The sequence below is a fragment of the Melopsittacus undulatus genome, chromosome 3, assembly GCF_012275295.1.
Source record: "Melopsittacus undulatus isolate bMelUnd1 chromosome 3, bMelUnd1.mat.Z, whole genome shotgun sequence".
NCBI lineage: Eukaryota > Metazoa > Chordata > Aves > Psittaciformes > Psittaculidae > Melopsittacus > Melopsittacus undulatus.
The window spans coordinates 51,171,524-51,193,122 of record NC_047529.1 but is presented as its reverse complement, the minus strand read 5'-3'; the positions used below and the strand labels follow the sequence as shown (position 1 = coordinate 51,193,122).

Here is a 21,599-nt window from a genome sequence, read left to right as displayed (position 1 = left end):
AACATTCAGTGCCTGCTTGTAGGGCTTACTTGGTAGGTTAGCCTGTGTTGCCTAAGAGCTTAAGTTAAAGTGCTTACCAGTGCTCTGCTTGACCTTCAGGGATGTACTGACTGAAACAGGCTGAACTTTTTCACCCCTTCTTCCATTTCTGTGCATGTAAAATGGAAGCTACCTGCCTTCCTGGGGCTTAGAGAGGATTAGTTCCTTCTTATGGCTGGCCTTGGAGAGGAGAAGCAGTAAGCTGGGTGGTGTGACGTGTGTCTGCTCTGATGGAGATGGGAAGGGAGGAGGCACCGGGGTGCTCCTTGTGAGTGAGGAGCATTAGCTGGTGAGGATCGGGTCAGGATAGCCCCTGTGTGGGATGGACTGAAGGCCACCAGTGGCCACAGGGAGACCCAAGCTGCATGGGGCTGGCTGGCACTTCTGGAATGCGTGCAGCCCACTCTTCAGAGCGGGCAGAGTGTGACAGGCAGAGGCAAAATACGTGTAGTGTTTCAGTAAATACAAGCACAAACCTATTGGCTTTAATCAGCTTATGAGAAACAAACTGCACCTGAGAGATGCACGTGCCAGGTTTGCAGGGTGAGCTCCGGTTTGGGCATGCGTGTCCCTGTGTCCTGCCTGGGCGCACGCTCTAGGGTGGGGGATGCTGCCTTCGGGCTCCATCACACAGCCTTGTGCCTACCTGCCCTGGGCCTCCCCCCAGAAAGCCTGCCAGGAAAGGAAAACCTTACCACTTGGATGATCCAGCACAGATTTGGTGTTCACATGGAAAACCATGCTCAGTGCCTGCTTCTAGACAAGCTCAAAGCTGATTCAAGACAGATTACCTTCATGTAGCAGAGTTGGAGGCACAGATGCTTGACTAATTCTTCCAACTTCTTTCCTCATGAGCTCTGTGTCATTCCTGTTAGTCCCCATTACCTCTGCAGTGAGGGGATGCACCCCCAAGCTGCCCTCCAGATCAACAGCTGCCCCATCATCTGCTTTAAAAGTCCTGGTGGTGTCTCCAGCAGGTTCCCTTTCCTGCCCATTCCTCTCTACATCCTCTGGGATTTAATTCCATGTAATTTGGCTGGATAATGCCCAACAGGCCAGGGTGTGAAGTTGGGTGTAGAGCTCCCAGACTGTGCAGACTGAAGGAATGCCCAAGTGTATCCATGACTTCCACTGGACTCTATGTCTATTGGTTAAAAATCAGCTGGTTTCTCACATTATCTCAGCTTTCTTTTTTTTTTTATTTTTTAAAATGCTTGTTCCTCGTCCCTCCTAAGAAGACAAAAGGCTGTAATAGTAAAAGATCATTTTATAAGTCTGGGGAGAACACACTTTTTCCTTGTGCAAATTAAAAGCAATGTTCTGTAATAACTATCATGCAGGAACTGATTTTCTCCAGATAACAACTTTGTGGGCTTGATCCAGTAAACAGCGCTGTGCATGTTGTGTGTAACCCTGCAGTGTTTGAGGGCTGATCGTGCAAGAATAGCAATCACATTCCAACATTTTCAGGTTCCAAAACATCAAACGTAAGAACAGCAAAACAAAAATACCTGAAGTTCATCGACCGTTTTCATCCAAGTTTGCCAGGCCCCACACTGTAAGTGTGGTGGTACTTCAAAGCACAGTTCAGTTGAAAGAAAAAAGATGCTATTTCATGCTCTTGAAATATTTAACATAGGAGAAAAACAAAGGAAAATGGTCTCTTGGCATCTCCATCTGCGATGGGGTGGATGATTTTTTTTGTCATCTTGAAGTTCTGCCTGAAGCTGAGACAGAAAACCATGGCACTTCATTATCATCAGGCTTCTTGCTGTCTCTTTCAAATGCAGCTGGCAAGCTCCTTGCTTTTCCTTTGGATCATGAACGGGGACTCTCCACTCTCTCTCACACACGGAGAATGTGTGAGCAATTGCGTAAGTCCAGAGAGGAGCTGCCAGGGGTGGTTCTGTAGTAAAGGGGCTCACTGTTGATGTGAGAAGCAGGGCAGGAAGAGCAGACACTGTTGGCCCCTGACATAGAGGAGGAGCCCTGTGATTCTGGACCAGAAGTGATGTCCAAAGAATACTTGCTGTATCTTCCTCTGCATCAGCTGAAAGAAAGAATAGAGCATGTAGGGAATTGCTGTTTTGTCTGGCTGTGCACATCTGGTACTTGTCGAAGTAAAAGTTGGTTTCTAGAGCTCACATAAAATTCATCCATAGGTCTGAGTTATTCCTCTGTGCCTTGGAAAAAGTAAACTTGTGGGCCTGAAGTTCAGCCTAAGCCTGTGCTTAAGCTTGCTAGGAGCCTCAGAGGACAGTGCTGGTCAGGGAGTGAGGGGAGCTGGACCATGATGTCCCAGTCTGAAGGAAGCCAGTGGGGAGGGTGCCCTCAGAGGCTGGTGTTGTGCCTGCTTGGGTCAACACAAACCTAGAGGGTGAAGTTGGCTCCCCAGGGTGGCAGGAGTGGGCACTGATCAGGTGCTGTGATTCTGCTGGTTGCACAGGTTGTGGTTCTCCTGGTTTTACCAAGAGGTGCTGCTTCATGGGCAGGTATTTGCCAAAGCTATGCGTAACTATTGGGACTGGCAGCAAGCAGATGCCTCTACTGCGTGGGCACTCTTCAGGAGAGCTGAAGGGCTGTGAGTAGCTGTTACCTCCTCTTCTGGTGGTGAGGCTGACGCACAGGCACATGCACCCAGTCCCTCCCTGCCCAAGCTACCAGCGCTGCTCTTCTGCAGCCAGTTCTCCTCAGTGTGGCATTACCGGTCTCCTGTTTTGATGGCTGTGTTTGAAATACCTTCTTGCTGATTATGCAAAGTATGTGCTCTTCATCACCACGTGTTGTGTGAATGCTGTGTTGAGTCTTCACTTAAGACTTAATATTTCTTGAATATTATATGGTAGTTGCTTCCAATTTTCTATTGCTTCATCTACTGGCCGCTTCAACTTAAACTGTTGTTATAGCTGCCCTTTTGTGAAATCTGTTATGCCTATTCTGATTTTTCAGTTTCATTTAAATACTTGGCAGCTTAAGTAAACCTTCTTGCCTCAGATAGTTGTTTAGAAGAACTGCTTCCCATTAAATCAAATATGGAAGTTTATTTAGTTAATAGGGGGACTGTATAGTGCTGCTGAGTGGAAAACACTGTTGTAGCATACAGCATTAAACTGAGTGGTGCATTTCTTGAAACTTTGAAGTTTGTATGTTGATTCCTACATAATCAGGTTCTTAAATCTGTTACTTCTCTTCATGAAGAATTCTGTTACAGCAGTTAATGTGTGCTATTCCTCTAAATCTTACCCTTTATATACGGCAGAGGGTATAGAGTTCACCATACTCTCTGGAGATGACTGAATAGATGCTTCTTCAAAAGGCTAATGAGTAAAACTGGACCTTAGCAAGAAAAATGTATCAAGGTGATGTATTCCTTAAACCCTGGCTCTGAATCTTCCTTCAGTGGAGCAGGAGCAGCTGGAGTCCTTTGTGAACAGTGTTGAGTATCCTCATGTTCAGAAAGGAGAACCCCCCAAAATGTCGTTCTGGAGGACTGAGAGGAAGAGAGGACAGTGTAGAACCTGTGAAGGCAAGAGATGGGAGCCAGAGGCACAGAAAGCTGTGTGAGTTTTGTCTCAGCCCTCTTCCAGAGCTTAAAGCCCCCCAGGGTGTGTTGGCGATGCAGTGACAGCTCTTCCGAGCTTGTCCTTTCCTCTGGGTAGCAAAGGATGGGAAATTTCTGCCTAGAATGTGTGGGAGCTGGGCCATGTGAAATGAAGGGTGGTGGGAAGGGTCCCTGCTGAAATGTTGGGTCATTTGTTTAGTAAGAAGACTGTGCTTGAACTGAAATGTGCTGATGCTTCCCCACAGTCTCAGACAGCTTCATTCCTGGCTGACGCTGTGGATCCATGTCCTGCTGTTTACCCTGTGCAGACAGTATTTGGCTGTGAAGGGGATGAGCCCACATAAAGACTTGTATGAGGAAGCACAAGATCTCCTGAAGATAGTGCAGAATTGCTCCTTAATGAGTGTTCAGCACAGTATTTCATAATGGACCTTCAGAAAAGTATGAAAAGCATTTGCTTTGGTGTCTTAATAACCTCTCCGGGCGAGGGAGCGGTCTCCTTCCCGTGCATAGCTGCTGTGAGCTGGAGCCTTGGCCTTCACCACAGTGAGCAGCCCCTCTGCCTCCTGCACGTCATCGCTTCCACCCATAAGATTTTGTATGTTACAGTGAGGCCACTCACAGGCTGGGATTTGACAGTGTCTTTTGTAAATTAGTGTTTGGAAAGGAAACCAAGGGGCTTTGCTGGATGCCCATGAATTCATCCAGGTGCTTGTTTCTAATGCAGACAGTGGCTCATTCATGAGCGTAACCCAAAGAGGATGTAGTCAGTTGTATCATTTTTTTCTTTTTTAACTGAAAAAAAGTGTTTTTGTACGTGATTTAAAAATGGCATTAAGTTAGAAAAAAAAATCAAGCAGGTGTTATGCTAAAATGAGAAGTGCTTTTACGGTTTCACAGCATATCTGGGTGGGTTTTTTTTTTTCCTCTGTATTAACATTCCCCACAAAAGCAAATGGATTGAAGACACCGAGCAAGTGGCTGATCATAATAGACTTTTAGATGTGGATTATTGCTCGGGTTTATGCTGCTTTGGGGTGCCTGTCAGTTGCATGCCAACTGCAGAAGAGTTTGATTATCTTAATGGTTGCAAAGCAGGGAAACATAGGACAAAAAGCGTGGGTTACTGTTGAGATGCTATAACCCCAAATTAAAACTAAATAGGCTAAAAATGCCTTTTGTTTCCATTACTATTTATCCCTTCTTAAGATAAATGAAAACAGTGTTAAACAGCTATGCATTTATTTTTACAAATGTCTAGAAAGCGCTGGAATACGAGGATGTGAGCATGATGGTGCTACCACCATCCCACTGCAAGACCGCATGGAAGCATTTAATTGAGTGAAGAGACCAGTTTCTTTTGTTTCAGATTATGGGGTATTATTTAAAACCAATTGCAGCTTACTGTTTTTAAAGTTGGTTATTTTCAGCCAGTAACCTCTAAATGCCGCCTGTTTTGGCTGTGTCTGCTCCACACATGCCGAGGCTGGGAGGAGAGAGGGGCAGCCGGAGCCAGGGGCATGAGCCCTGTATTGCCCATGGCTCATATGCACCAGATGGTCCCACCCTGCAGCTGACCCGCTGCTGATTCCCTTTACTTTCCAAAATCTTACTGATTTTCTCCTCCATAAATCATCAGTTCCCTTTCCTAGCAATTAATCATTTTGCTTATTTTTAGTTCTATATTTAATCCTTCCCATTCATCAACTTTCTTGCATGTTAATTTTCCAATATTAATAGAGTAGTATGCATTTTTGTGCTAGTTCGGATCTCTCTCTGTGTACAATCCCCTTTCTTTATTTTGGTGACCATCCACAAGATGCAGGAGGAGGCAGCAGTACTCCTGCCCCTCCTGAGATGGCAAATACAACATCCCAGCAGAGTATGGTGGCTTTACTGTTTAATTACTCAAGTGAAGACATGGTGGATCATGATATGTTTATATTCTTTTCCGAAGTCTGGAGGAGATGGGAAACTCATTCTCCATTAATCCAGCTGGACTCTTGGCCTCCCTGGTATAAAAGGGAATGAATTGGGTAAATTGTATGTTGAATAGAGTATTTTCTTTTACATGTGCTGAGTTCTTTCCTGTGAGGGTGCTGAGACACTGGCACAGGTTGCCCAGAGAAGGTGTGGCTGCCCCATCCCTGGCAGTGTTCAAGGCCAGGTTGGACAGGGCTTTGAGCAACCTGGTCTGGTGTGAAGTGTCCCTGCCCATGGCAAGGGGGTTGGAACTGAATGAGCTTTAAGGTCTCTTCCAACACAAACCATTTTATTATTTTATGAGGTTTTATTTGGCTGAAATCTACTTTCTTCTTGTGTGACAAGACAGAGGAACGCCATCTCCTGTTTTATCTCTCTGGTTTATTTTCTAAAACATTTATTTTGAGCACACCAAATGGAGCCATGTTACCCAAAACTAGAGCACACCTTCCTTCAGTTCAGCAGTGCTGCTGCAAGGGTTTTGCTGTCCCCCCTTTCCTTAATGCACCCAGTGCTGACATGTCCCCATTCAGAGCCCAGGCATGGGGCATGCTGTCCTGCCACCACAGGAGGGCAACCCAAGCCATCCCTAATGGTGCGACAATGTCACTTAAATGGGAGAGGTGTTTACCAAAAAGCCATTGCTGTGTGGATGTGTTTCTCGGGGTGTTTATGTTTTGTGACACAGCAGAGTCTGTCAGTTGAGCAGTCTGGTTGAATGATAGCACTTTTGTTCCAGGATACACCTGCAGCACATATGTAGACTTCTCTCTTCTTTATTTTACTTGTATACATGAATTCCACATAAAACTTCAGAAAAGCCACATCACGTTTTTTAAGCGATTCTTCAAACCAGCCCCTGACTTGCAAAATGGTTGTCAAGAAGGATGAGGGGGTGAACTGAGGTGTTGACACCTGCAGCAGCAGTTGGAAATTAATACCCTGGAGCCCTGTGTCCAGTGGTGTACAGCTCTCTAGGGAGCAAACCTGGCCTGAAGAGTACATGGGAGCATGTTGAGTGGGCTTATAGCTCTGGGTTTGAATGTGTGTATGCATTGCCGTATCTTTGACAACATGTGCTGCCTGCATCTTTTATAATTCCAGAACTTATTCAGACATCTGAATAACTTCCCACCTCTTGACTGCAGGTTGATAGTGGTGCCCTTTGTGGATTCGTGTGGATAAATTCTCTGCAGCACATCGTGTTGCCCTGCCTTTAATGTGCATACAGAGCTGCTCAGATAAAATAAATTCATTGTACCTCGCTGCAGCTGTCAGTGAAAGGAAACTGTGCATTTTTCCCTTGAGTGTTGGGATAGTTTTTCTCCAGCCTTTCTTTCTGTGAAAGCCCTAGTAAGTAGCATGCTACTTTTTAGATCTCTCTCTCTCTTCATGGAGTAAAAATCCCTTTCTGCTTTTCTTGTGTTCAGAATTATGTAAAGCAGTTGCTGAACATAAACATGCAACTGTAAATGCCATAGAAATGTATTCTACAAAGATTCCACCGTTAACCACACCAAAGAAAACAAAAATGCAAGGTTCTTCAAATCTGTGTCACATGCAGGAAGTGACATTTAAATTCTTACTCATTTAAAATTAAGCCATCTTAACCATTTTCCTCTTTTAAAGTGTTGACGATTTTTCCATTAGTTAAAGGTTTGTCTTGCAAGCCTTCAAGAATAAATTTTTCCTTTTTTTTTAAAGAGGCTTGAGCTATTGGGCTTTTCTAAGATGATAGTATACATGTGAGTGTAAGGACTGCGTACATCTAATTGCCTATTTGAGAGCCTGTGTTTGAGAACTGACCTCAGAAGCATTAGGAAATGGTAGTCCCACTGCTTATGTTTACAATTCATAAAAAGCATTGTTTAAAACACCCTCTTCTTCCAAGAATTAGTCTTGCTCAGTTTCTGTACTTTGTTCTGGTTTGCTTTGCTTCTGTTGGTGTTTTACCTGGTCCACTTCAGTCCTGGAATATAGTACCGAAACAACTGTGTGGGTTATGACTTTCACTCCCAAGTTTTTCAATGTTTCATCATGTGGAAGCCTCATCATGTGTCAAGCCTCCAGTAAACAGAGTTTCTTGAATCCAAACAAAAAGTGAGGGCCACAACATACAACCAGTTTTGGCTGTGGAATCAGGGTCAAAGTCACTTGCACACATCCAGTCCTGGCAGTGGTGAATTTGGGCTTGGCTTGCCGAAGTGTTGATCTTTCCCACTGCTCCGGGCTGAGCTTGCATCCCCTCAAACCATGATGTTTGGGACTCTTCTGGATGGCAAGCTGAGCTGTCAGCCCCCTCCACCATGCCAGTTGTCCAAACAAACTTTTTCTCCTTTTTTGAAGGAGTTTTGCTGGAGTAAACCTCCATTTTTCCTTATTGTTTGAATTGCTGATCCTTCTGTGTCCTGATTGTGCTAAATGTTGAACACAACCGTTGATGCTTTCCTGAAGCGTGAAAGGACAATGCGTTTGTTTCATTTCTCAGGCATCTGCCAGGAGTATTTCATAGTGTTGAAGTGTTGAGATGTTATCTCAATCACTTAAATGCTGTACTTCAACATTTCCCCATTGCTTGGGCTGAAAACAAAATACCAAATTTGAAGTCTGAACGCTCTTTCAAATGAAACATGATATTTAATGTACTTTTAGCCACTTCAGTTATCACAGTTGCTAATTGGTATAATTTTTATCATTACTGTTGAATCATCTTTATCAGAATATATGTGCCTTTTATCTATCACTTCTCTGCAGCATTGTGGAGGAATAAGTCTTTATCTCCCATGCATCTCCTGTATATTATTCTGTCAGCCAGAAGTGTCTCTTTTGGTATTCTGGAAGTGTTGAAAGATTTTAAAATACAGTCTATTGAAGGAAAAAAAATAATAAAAGATACTCTGTTTAAAAAAAAAAAAAAAGAAGAAAAAAAATCTTGTTAAATAATTAAGATGCTTTGGGCTTTATCAGGATTGACAGTGTTCTTGCCATAATATACATATGCAAAAACTGTAAGAAGTTTAATATTTTATAGCAAGGATAACTCCAAAACCTAAATCTGCTGGCTTGTTTCTATGGTAACAAATATTGAAATATGTCTAGCCAACACTGTACCCCCCCATTTAATTTCTGTCTATGGGTTCTAGGAATTCATTAAAACTGTAGAATCCTTTTAAAATTGGTACGTTCTGCTGTAAAATTCCGTAAGATTAATGTTGAACATAACTTTAAATTTTAACATAAACATTTCTTTGAAAGAGATTTCTTAGCAAGAGAGGGATTAGGGTTATAGTTCTGAGACTGTATGCACATTGATCTGGTATTTCTCTTCTTCCTTGGCAAGTTAAGATGTTTTTTTTCTCTGTGCATGACTACACTTTAAAAAATGAAGTTTAAGTCTGTGGATTCTGCTGAAAGTATTAAAGGCTGCTTAACTGGAATAGTCTGGCTGGAAGACAACAACGGCCTGAAGTCAGCACCTGCAGGATTAAATTTAGTGGCCTGGACCTCTTGGCCAGTTCTTAGGGATCCTATCTTACTCTTAAGATTAAAAGGATGAGTTGCTGGGAGCTTCAGCCTTCAGTTAATTGCACTTAACTTTGTTAATTACAGAATATATTCTATGTATCTGATTTAAGCCATTTTGTATCTGACATCTTCTGGTTGTTTTCTTCTTTTGAGGGCAGCTTGGCGGTGTTGGGAAGTAATCTGAAATGCTGGCTGTGAGATTCCATTTCCCCAGTGATAACTCAAACCACAAGCACCTAGTCCCAGCAGTAAGAGAAATATTTTGAGACTTTGAAGTGAAACATCAGGTTGATACAACATTTTGCATCTGGTTGACTAGCCAGCATTAGATGCAGCTGGAAGCATAAAGACTTCCTCCCTCTGCCTGCGGGGACTCTGGTTTCTGCTGGCATGTAGTAAAGATAATGAGGCAACAGAAAGAAAATTTCAGAAACTGAGATTTGCGCTTAACAGCTGTGCTTCAGGAGCCCATGATTGTGGACTAAATGCATGTTTTCTCACAGGGCTGATAGCTTCCAACCTTTTTTCCTCGAAGAGTCTTGCAGCTGGGTACTCGGGAATCAGACCCAGCAACCTTAAACTGATGCCTCGAAGGGCAAGGAGGTGCAGATGGAACCAGTAACTGAAGTACTCAATAAAAGCAGAAAGTGGTGTTCAGAAAAAGTGGTTCATTCACTTGTACCCTTCCAGAGTAATAAGGAAGACAGTGGGATACTTAATGGGCTAAGTATCATCTCCATGGTCCCATGCGGGAGCGAGTGATTTTTAGTGCTGAGCTCAAGGCTGGTGTAGGCAGTGGTTTCCTAGAGCAGGAAGGGTAGTAGCTGAGGCAAAAGCCTTTTAAATGTGTTTTTTAAATCCGAACAAAAATTCTGAATGAAAATTTCTGAAGGAACTGACTCAAGACTCTACAAACAAGTGAAAAACTTTTGCTCTTCCATTTCTTGTGTTGAATGTGGAACAAATTATTTTTCTGTAAAACATTTTTTTTAGATAGATACAAGAATGTATGTAACAAAAGGAGTTCTGTTTTGAAGCCTTCTCACATTGTATTGATGGGATTGCCATATTTATTTTCAGGAAAGGTGAGCAGGATTGAAAGCAGGATTATACATGTTCATGGAAGCTGTGAATACTCGCATTCTAGTATGCTTTTAATCTTTTGGAGGCAGAGCAAGGTTGCTTGCTACAGCAGGGCCAGTTGATAGCTGTTGGGAAGCTTTCACGATGAACAAATGTGTCCACATGAGTTTTTCCACCTTACTTTAAAGCATCTAGTATATATTGGGGTCCTACACACCCTTTTTGGCTCTTGGAGCTGTGAAATGAAAAAGCAACTTGTATTCTTTTGTAATCAGTTCCCATATTCTCATGGTGTCTGTGCAATTAGACACATCAGATTATACTTTGACTCACTCTTGCAGTTTGAAAAAGTACTTAGCATCAGGTTTAGATGAACTGCTTAGTAAAATCCTGCAGAGAGTGAGTGTGAGTTGAGGAGAAGTACCCGTGACAGGTAAGATGCCAACAGTTATATGGTCTGCTTGGCACCAGGCAAAGGCAGAGTGCTAGCCACGATTGCCACTATTAACCTCTGTGGTGTCTGCACAGGACAGGAGACATTGGTTTTTGCAGACCTAATGTCAGTATTTCCTTTACCATAAGCAATCCTGTAGGAAGATGCATACCAGACAATTAAAAATAACAGGCAGTGTGAATGCATGCAGAGAAAATCTGCTTTGATACAGAGTGTTTGTTTCCTGCAGGAGTTCTACAGCCCCTTGCGAGAGGAGCAAAAACAATTTGTAGAACTGTATTCATTGCGAATGTCTCTCAGTGCTTAGTGCTGTCCTGGGAGTGGGGAGGGGTATATTTTTTTCTGATAGGGTTTTGGGAGACCTGCAGTTTGGAACAGAAGGTGGAAGGTACGACTCCAGAATGTCTTCTATGTGATATTCCCAGCCATAATGTTATTGAGTGCAAGTCACCCTGCCCCATTTCCCTGCTGATTCAAAATGCAGTTTCTTTTTTTTTTTGCTTCTGAAGGCAAAATTTTGAGAGGTCAGGGACGGCTCTGTTGCGGCTTCTTTTCTGTCCTCAATTCCCTATCCTTATGGCAGAGTGTTTCTCTCTATAGTCACTTCTGCCGTAGTGGTTAAAGACAGAAGATGTTTAGCTTAACCCCGAGGCAGCTCAGACCTAGTGCTAGATTAATTAAGAAGTAGTGCTGTGCCCTCCACAGTAGCAGAGCGTTGTTTGGGAGGGAAGCGAAGGGAGGAGTGCTGTGCACCGGGGGCAGGAGGATTCATCCTGCCTGCCAAGATTCCTGCCGTCAACAGTAGAGCCCTGCGTGTAAGGGGAGCGGGTATCAGCTCCTCAATCTGCCACGCAGCTCCCCAAGCTGGGTTTCGCCTGCAGTGATCTGTTTGTAAGGGAGTTGTTCCTCTGCCGAGTGTTTTATTTTCCAGAGTTGTTTTAACCCCCTTTTCCATCCTGGGGAAGCAAAGCCCTTTGGCAGAGCAGCTAGGTAACAGAGCTGTGCATTTCTCCTCCATGTTATGTACTTCATACAAGTTAAAAGGCCTGTTCTGCCTTTCATCTTGCGGACTGTTTTCTGCAGATATTTCCTAACTTTTCCCATGACGTTTTCGCCTGGTTCTTCAGAAGACTGCACGGGCTGAAAGAGACTATTGTTTCCGCAAGAGCGCAAGCATGTGCACATCGGCTAATCTGGTTGGTACAGGATTTCAGAAGTGGGTGTTGGACTGAGGAACAGGATTGGGATGTGTGTGGCTATGGATTCTTGCAAACAGTGTGCTCCCTTATTCTGTAAATAATATCACATTTCACTTTCGAGGTTCACCATTCGTGTTTCTCCAGAAGTTGAACTCTAGTGCCATGAGACGTAAACAGGGAAATGGTGTACAGGAAGATTGTAAAAGCTTTGGTTAGCAGAGCTTGGAAAGCTGGTTTGGTTTTCAGTCCTGTGCCTGGATAGGTATCAGCTACTTGATTATGTGGAGACTCAGCACGTTTATTTTTCACAAACATCTCAGGTTTAAAATTCATACTTCATTGCCTTTCTTGCTTTGTCCTTCCCCATGTTTGGGTTTTCATTTTTGAAATACAGGATAGACAAACAAGTACTTTTTAGCCTGGTGTTTGGGAGGCAGACTTCAGCAACTGAGTTGTGTTTGCCAGCTCCTGAGGCACCGCAAGCTGAACCTCATATTTACAACAAACTCTTCCTGCAGAATAGTTTGCACACAAGACATGCTGGTTGGCTTTTTTTCATAGGAGGTTATTGCCAGGGGCCAAAGCAACCACTGGTGGTGGCTTTTGTTTTGCACCCAGGATCTCAGAGGATGCAGCCTCGCCGCAGATTTGTTTTCCCTTTTGGGAGCATTACCTAGAGAATGATGGCAGGATAACTCCAGCCTCTTGGTGGTGACCCAGATCTCTGCTGGCTATGAGATCTCATCTCCACTGGGCATGGAGCAGAAACAGCAGTTGCATTCTCAACTGCTCCTCCGTGGGCATGCTCCTGTGTGGTTTCCAGGCTCGTCAGCAGCTTTGCAGCGCCTTGGCTATTGCTGCTGACGTGACTGGTGGCGAAAGGCGGAGTTTTCTTCCACAGTCTGGTTTCAAGTAGGTCTTGTACGAGGGTGTGCGGCAACTCCAGGGTGTTTTTACGTACTACTGTATGTGTGTGTGTGAGACAGCATGAAAATCCTCAGGAGTCTGTTTAGCAGCGACAACATTGTATAACTGGCAGTTCACTGTATCTCCATTTTAACACAGTTCCCTTGCTTGGTCAGGAATAGTAGCTGCTTGTGAATGACTCCTTGGAACTAGAGGGTGTACGCTGGGAAGGCTGGCACTTGCTGGTAGTTTAAGAATCGATAAGTATTGATACCGTGGTTTGTTGGTGGATTTTGTGTGGCTGAGATGCCTTTTGATGGATACACAGGAATTCCCAGGTGATGATAAATTGACCATAGCCAATTTTGTAAGAGGATCAGAAGAGAGATTGTGAAGTAAGGAGGAGTCAGAGCTTTGGTTCCTTTTAATCTACAGGCTGCCTTATTTAGCAAAGAGCCCATAGCCACATGTGGTTTTAGCACCTTTGGACCAAACTTCTCTGCTGGCTACCCTTGAAGGGTTTTTCCAGTGAGACAGAGCATGGGATGACTAGCTTGCTTCACAGACCATCTCACTGCTTGCCCAAGTGGTGTTTCTGAAATTGCACCTCCTTTTCAGCAGCTCATGGGAGCAGTACAGAGCACTGGAACCAAACTGTGAAGCTGCCTTTTCCTGCCCAGGACTCCTTTTGTGTTAGAGTCCTTGCTGCTGTAGCCAGGAATATTTGAAGCATGTTTTTACTGACAGTTTTCTGCTCTGCACTCCTGGGGATTGGATGTAGGGCAGTTTAGAGGGTTCTTAGCAGTGGAACTCCCTGTTTTCAGTCAGCGAGTTCATCAGAGCCCTAAATTATTTACCTTAAAGAATTCAAGCCCTGAATTATTTACCTTTAAGGTCTGTCTTTCGGCATTGTGCTTTTGGTTGACTGTAGACCTGTACTCTGTTGTGCACTACGAATGTCTAAGGCAGCATAATAGCTAGGGTGGTTTCAGCTATTTGCTGTTCATTTTATTTTTGTACACAAACATTACAATATAATTAAGGTCAGAGTGTGACTCAGTGAGATATAAAAAGGATTTGTGCAGACCTAATTTTAAGTCTTATAGATGCATGGACAGTTTTTGATTACATTTCTAAATATGTGATCACGCTCTTCCTAGAAGTCCCTTGCCTAGCACTGAGTGTAAAGCTATAGCCCTGGGCTGATGCCCTGTTCAGCATCTTGGTTTTTCCCCCTGTTTGGTGTTTAGCCCTGGGCTTTTATTTATGGCACAGTACACACAAACTGAAGAAGTTTGTCATTTCCTCACAAACTTGTTCTGTTTATCAGTGTCAGGCTTGAGGGTTTAACAAATGATTTTGGAAGCATTGCCGCATTTTTACAGGAAGAGAGTTAAAACAAGAGGACAAAGGATCTTGAGGATCTTACAGCCTTGCTGCTGAGATGTCTGCACACCACGTAGTGTTTCATGTGCTGGGAGTATGGTTCTCTTCGCTATGACTGTTCATTAGTTTTGCTTGAGAGAAGCCGGGATTTCAGGTTGGTTAGGAACTTGCCATTAATGGCCACTTGGGAAACGCTGGGTTTAAATGACTGGAGCAGTGGTGCATCGGAGCAGTGTGTCAGCTCTCCAGGGCATGGCTCATCTGCCCGAGTGCTGAGAGGGGTAGCAGGGAGTGGCAGGGTGGCTGCAGTCTTCACTGTCAACATCTGTCAGAGTTGTCCTGCTCTTTTATCCTATAGCCCTGATGCTCAGCTCAGGTCTGTCCCATGTGCCAAGTGTGACAGGAGAGGGCAAAGTGAGCTGCTGTAGGCAGTGCTTACCCACCACATTTTCTTCCCTTTTCAGTGCTTCACTCATCAATGTTCTCTTTGTACACCAAAGAAGAAAGGCAGGAAGCAAACAAATGGTGAACAGTGTCCTCCAGTGTTGTAGAGGCTTGAATATGATTCATTGGCAGTGCTGTGGCTGCACAGCCCCTGTGCAGCTAACAGTGCTGTTCTTTCCTTATCCTACCTCCAATTTTCCATCCCCATTAAGAGAAATTTCTTGTTCTTATGTATTTTTTCCCTGCCACCCCCTAGCCCAGCTCTTGGCTGCTCTGTGTTGAGTATAGATGGCTCCAGGCTGCTGGGGCTGTGGCAAGGAGGTCACCTGAAACAGGAGAGAGCTTCAGTCCTTGTCCTTGCTTGGGAAATGGCCCAACCTAGTTGGGAGCAGATGCCGGAGGCAAAGGCTACCTCTCTTCTCCTCAGCCCTGGGCTTGACCATACTCTGCCTTGTGTGGCAGGCACATGGCTAGTCTGAAGTTTAAACTCTCTGCTGCCGGAATTTGTTGAGTCTTTCCAGCCACTTTCTCAGGAATAGCTCAGTCAGACCACTGTGACTGAAAACAGAACTTTCTGGCAGACATCCATGTTGATGATGGACAGAGTATGCCAAATGCCCGAGCCCTGAAATAGCAGGAAGGGTGTCACAGCCATATCCCCCTAGCCCATGCTGTGTGGCTGTGTTTGATTCATGTGCCCTTCTGAAGGTGCGCAAGAGATCACTTACAGATGGTTGAGTTGCATCTCCTTTTGTGGTTTGTTTTGTACGCTTTCAGAGAAAGCAATGAAATACTGACATTGATGGCGTTTCCAGTACTGAAAATCCAGTGGCATTCTTTCTTTATCTGTGATGTGTCTTCTGGCCATTCAGGGAGGCTTGTGGGTTTTTTAGAGGTTGTATCTTCAGTTGGGTTTTTACCATATGGGCTTTTTTTTTTGTTCCCTATTTAACTGTGGAAATTTCTTATGTGAGGTGTACATTTTGGTTTACTGGTGTATTGGTAGGAGAATTTGACACTGAAACTCGAAGCTACTCATATGTGAAGTGAGGAGTAAACACAGACCCTTTCAAGAATTTTAAGTGGAGTTACTGCGGAAATAGTGTTGTAGGTGCAAAGTTCAGGGAAGCTGTAGATTAAGTAATCAGTGTAATTTTGCAAGTATTTTTACATTGCTGCTGTGGTTCTAAGTGACATGTATTTACTGTTGAAACGAAAAGAAACTTAAGTAGCTCCCTCTTCTCCCGTATTTCTGCTTTTGGTGCACTGAATGTCTGCTTGGTGCTGGTCCTGGTGCTGCCAGGCAGGAGAGGGCAGAGGATTTGGGTGCAGGAGAACTTCATTGTCCTGCAATGAACACTTACAAGAACCGCAAGTGATGGGCTGTGGTACCGTGGCTGCCCCCCAGACTTCTCTTTGTCACTTCTATGTGGTCAATGAGAATTTTGGGGAAAGAACTTCTTTCTTGCGTAACATCTTCATGAAACATGGCAGAAAACAGAAGACCTAAATATCCATTGGGAAAGCCAGCCACTGTAACATGAATAATAGATATAATACAATGCGCAGTAAATGAATTTTCTCTTTTTGTGTTGTTTTTCACACAGAGCGATGAGGCAGGAGAGAAGTTTTTAAAAACAGAAAAATGTGATTGCGTAAACATCGCTGTTGGCAGGAGGACTCGGTGGATTCAGGTAATGATGTGACACTGCTTTTTGTTATGCTTTAACAACTGGCGAGGGTTCAGGCTGTCAGCGCCTTTTGTCAGGGACTGAGGAGCAGAGGAAGGTGACAAGAGGTATAACAAGAAACAGTAGTTGGCTGTTACATTAATTCAGACCAGGCGATGGGGTGTGTGTTCCCGCAGCATGGGTGAATGCTGAATAGGACAACGTTGCTGGAACTGCAGTAGCTTCTTTCCTTATGTCCGTCTGTTGAATCTGAGGCTGTGAGATGGTTGCTTGAGTTTTTGTTTTTATTTTTTTTAGATAAGGTTTTTTTTACCCTAATAGTTTCTCTAATTCAGCCTCTTACAGCCCCATCAGTGCGGGTGGGGAAGCTCCATGCCTGTTCTGTAGAGGAAGGTCAAATGATTAGCTGTCCCTTCAGACTGCAGATCTCTGAAGCTATGAATATTTCCCTTGAATTCCCTCTTTTAAAAGGTTTCTGGATCAGAGCAGATCATTATCTGCTAAAAGACCCAGACCTAGACCTTTAATGCTTTAGCGGACTACCACTGGTTGTTTTCTGTGTGTGAACGAAGACACAGAAACCTGTGTACTGTTTAAACATGCTACTAACATGTTTGTAACAACCTTATCTTAAAATAATGGACTTTTAGCATATTTACATCCTGGTTTGTAGGCAATGTCAATTGCTAGCTTAAATTCATCTCTTCTGTTTTTAATCATTTTATTTCCCTCGCTGAGGGGGAATGGAAGATGAAATGGGGGAAGTTTACAGTGCTAAATTGTGCTCCATGTTTGTAATTGGGGTCAGATCCTATCCTCAGACTTCTTAGGCAGTCCCAGTGAAGTCATCAGGCTTTTTACAAGCATATGGGTTTTCCTCTCATGTATTTGATTCCAGGATAAAGGCCTACAGTGTGCTTTTTCTGTGCACTGATTTCTCACATATATGAGGAGATTTGGAAAACAAGTATCTTTTTCAAAGTAGGCTCTCGGTTTCCAGCACTGATTGGAGAGGTTCTGCAGTATTTTACCAAGAAGCAGATGAGCAGAGCTAGTTGCCTTAGACTGAGCTGGTTTTAACTGGCGAGTCCTTTGCATTTTCTTTGTTAGTTCCAAGTGGGAAAAATGCAGTTGTGGCTTTGCGTCGCTGTTGTCATGACCAAGAAGGATGCTTAAAGCATGTGAATGGGTGCCTTAAACACCCATTTGATATTTCCTAGAGCCAGCTTCTTTTTAGTATTAAATTGCATCCTCTGGGAAGATAGTTGCTGTATCAACATTGGTATAATGACACATTATTAAAAAATCAATATCCAGTCATAGAAATGAGTCCTGGTGTAAGCAGTTGGGTGCTTACAGCTGCGATTTGTATGTATTTGCAAATGTAATGGGCTTTTTTTTCTTGTAGCACTGGTAACTTGGATAAACACTGTATGTGTGACTCATTGCAGAGTATAAACTTATTTTAAAGGAGCAAGTGTGGGATTTGCTTAATATCCTATTCCTTACATCCCTGAATACTTGCATTAGGTCATGAGTAGTATTAAATTGGCCAACCTGAGAGGAAAATTACTGCTGATGTCCCATAGGTGACTTCAGAAATAAACAGAAGGATGGAAGTGCTTCAAAAACATAAATAGTAGTTACAATTCATAAAATTATGAACATATGGCGCAAGGTCTTCTAAAATATTACACTTGAAAGCTTTTATATAGTTTCCAATAGGTCTTGTTTAGTTATCACGGGAAAAGTAAATATTGTCATTCCTTTTCTTTAGAGCTCTCTCATTCCATTCCTCTTTTTTTTTCTCTTTTTCTCCTTTTTTTTCCCCCAGAATCTTCTTAATTTGGTGGGATTGGGGAACCAGCCCCCAATGTGCCTAGAAAGCCCTACTTGGGAGCAGGAGATAACACTGCTAATTGTCCTCCTGTTACTAGGTTCATTCTTGAAGTCCTTCTACAGTGTCGGCATGGATTGATGTAATCCAAATTGAACATTCCCTGTGCGCATGTGTACGTGAGTGAGATGCAACGGGCACTGCATTGGCTCCTGGACTGGTCAAGAGCACACCTATATTTTTAACATGGTACCCCAAGCATTGGTCATGAAGGATGCAATCCCTCTGTGTGTGTGTGTGCATGGGGGGTAGCACAGCGTAGCATCCCTGCTCTCCCTACTCTTCTGCCACACCTTTGGTGGGGTGGCCCTGGTCCCCAGCCCTTTAGGCATTGCAGTGGGCAGGTCAGGCTGCTGCTGAAGGGGAGTGAAGGAAGAAGACGAGGAGCAGAGGAGTGGGGGGCCGGGTGGGGAGGGGGAGCTGGGGAGGAAGACACAGCTCCAGAGGGAAATACTCTGTGCTTTGCAGTTGCTTGTGTGGATAGAAACCAGATGGTGCGCTGGAACACCCGCTCGCTTGGGCGGCGGCGGAGCCAAACATATGGTTAATGGTTAGGAGAAAGAGCTTTGCGAGCCAGGGCTTTGCTGACTGCCTCGCATTACAGATTGTTGCAGTGTGTCATTACATTGCCAAACTAAGTGCTTAATACCCGCTGCGGGCGCTGGGCAGGCATTTGCAGGGAGGATGCTGAGGCTCCCCGGGTAGGGTGGGAGGCTGACATCACGTGTGTCCCCCCGCCACACCTCCCCACGCCTCGTTTTCCCACTAGAAATGCTGTAAATCTCCTTTTTTACAAGCTCAAAGCCTACAGCAGGCAATTTTCCTGTTCTGCGTGTCTTTAATCTGTTTATTTCCAACAGCACAGGGTTGGTTTTGCCCCTTTTTTGTGCCTTTTTTATTCGGTCCCCAAGCAGCCAAGTTCACCTAGGCTGCAGCACTGCACTTACATGCTCAGCATCCGAAGTTCCTGCTCTGGGATCTTTGGGCGACACCAGACCCATGTTATCTAAGGAACTGCTGAGCTCATTCATCTCCTTTTCACGGCCCGCTTCCTTTTATTTTTAGCCAAATCCGTCAGGCCTGACAGGCGGGTAATTTGAGCCAGAGAAAGGGCAAAGCTCCAGGTCCTTTCCACAAAGCAATTCTTCTCCTCCCTCCTGGGAAGGCTCCAAACTTGGCCTGCTCCAGGCAGATGGATTTGTTGAGTCATGTGAGATCATTTACACAAAAACACAGCGAGGCAGTGAAAAGGAAAAAAAAAAGGAAAAGAAAAAAGAGAAAAGGTGAGGGGGGGGAAAGGAGGGTGGGAGAGTGTGCGCTGCTGGGGCTGCTGCGAGCGTAGGAAATGTGCTGTGAGGCAGCTAGACAGAGGAATGCAGCAGATTCATTCTTGTATAAGGTAATGTCTCGTTTACAGTACAGGGTGGAGCCAGCACAGAGGAGAAATCACTCAAAAGCAAGATTACTCATTTAAAACAGAAATTCTCCTTAAAAAATAAATAATAATAAAAACTTAAGAACCCAAGCAACAAGCAAGCCATGCGCACAGGCGCGCAACAAAGGCGGCGTTGTTGACAGTACCGGGTTACAGTAGCGGTAAACTCTGGGCTGGGAGGTTGCTGGAAAATGAGTTTGCTCTGTGATGCAACCGGAGTTTGCTTTGTCTGGCCGCCAGCGCGAGCGGGGCGGTGGGGACGGGGAGCCCGGCGGTGGTGGCAGCAGCAGTGCGCTTCACTTCATCCAGGGATGGTTTCAGGCACTGGGGAGGGATGGAGGGAGCGGTGCAGGATCCCGAGCAGGCAGGCTGGGTTGGGGCATCAATGACAGCAGAAATGGGGATGTGTGTGCACAGAGGGGGCGGGGGAGAGCCTCTTCTTGTTTTGGTTTTGAACTGGTTATGGCATGATCTTCATTACATCAGGGAGTAGATTGCGTTTTTTCAGTTGAATGTTGATTTGGTTACCGTTTGCAACCTAAGCTAACCCCAGCATGTTGGTTTTGGGTTTTTTAAGTGGGTGGTAAGAGAGAACATCAAACTTGGGGTTTTTCAGATCTTGATGCATCCCGGAGAATTAGGTTGGGGTAATTTATGCAGTGTTCTAACGAGTTGTGTTCAAGCCTTTAAATAGACATGGACTGTATTTAAATATTGTTAACATAACTTCCAGTTACTCCAGTTTTCTCAGCAAGGCAATATCTGAATATTAGCGTTTTGTCCCAGTGGTGATTAAAAATCAGAGTAGGAGCGGAAACTGGAACTGGAAATTGGTGGAAAACACATGCAATCAAACAAGTCCGATGCAAAGCATTTCATTAAATTCTCAGCTGCAGTTAAGGAACTCGTGGGAGCCTGTAAATGTGGATTTGTATTTTAACTTGACCATTCCCCCTGCTGAGCAGCATCTTCCCCAGCAGTGTCCGCTGAGTTGCTTTCCTTTGGGGAGGGTTTGTCTGGAGCCTGTCTCCCTCTGCCTGACCGTATTTTCTCCTTTTTCTCCTCCTTCTTCTACTTACACCTTTGTGTGCAAGACAGCTTAGCTTTCCCCATCTTCTTGCCCTGCCAGGCTGTGCTGCTGAGCACGTTTGGTGTGGGGAGAGCCTCCATTTCTTGCACTTAAGAGTTTTCTCACTTGGTGGAAAGCTTTTGTCTTCTCTGTCTCTTGATTGGGCTGCCTCATTAATTATGTTGAAAGAGCACTTGGCAGCACCCCGAGTCCCAGCTGGGGTCCCACACTGCACAAACCCACAACCAGGTCCCTGCCTGCACTCAGCTTATGGCTAATGTACTGCGTGAGAATCAGCGGAGGGGTAAAAGTACAAGGATGAGAAGTACAGACAGGTTTGGAACCTAGGTCATGCAATAAGCTGTGGCTGTGACACAGCAGCTTTTAATGAGGGATGGCTGTAGATTGCGCTGAGATCCTCGGAAGGGTCCCGGAGAAGGACAGCATTGTTATTTATTCTGTTTATTCTGTTTGCATAGTTACTGTGACTTTCTTTTCCTTCTTCCCCAAAATACCTAATTATCCTACATGCTCTGTTGCTGTGAGCAACATTTCCCGTAGTTACCCAGAGCTGCAATTCCAGTTAGATTCTCACTTTATAAAGCTAATCTCTCAGCAGTGGCTGTGCAATTTCCAAAAGGCATTTGTGAGAAGCCAAAGTTTTAAAGATTTTTTGTTTTAGTGGACAATTCTGCATAACCCTCTGTTAACTGTTCATGTTCATTGTTGGTTGAGAGCTCAATAGCTTCATCTCTGTGTATGGCACTTACAAGACTTGTAGGTTTTTTTCAGTTCCCCTGCAGGGTGCCCCACTCCTCAGTATCTCCTTTTCCCGCTCCAGAGGTGCTGCATGTGTGGCTTTTTGCATCTTCATGTCAGTCAGCCAGACTGACTAGACAGGTTTTGGGAACTGTTCGTGACCTGAC

General features: G+C 44.4%; 1 protein-coding gene across 1 annotated transcript in view; it reads left to right on the top strand.

The window, feature by feature from the left end:
• BACH2 (BTB domain and CNC homolog 2) overlaps positions 1 to 21,599 on the top strand; it is a 185,356-nt gene that overhangs the window by 26,113 nt on the left and 137,644 nt on the right. Inside the window, exon 2 of the mRNA XM_034061062.1 lies at positions 16,189 to 16,275. The gene's annotated coding sequence lies outside the window, so the exon portion shown is untranslated. The remainder of the gene's footprint in view (positions 1 to 16,188; positions 16,276 to 21,599) is intronic.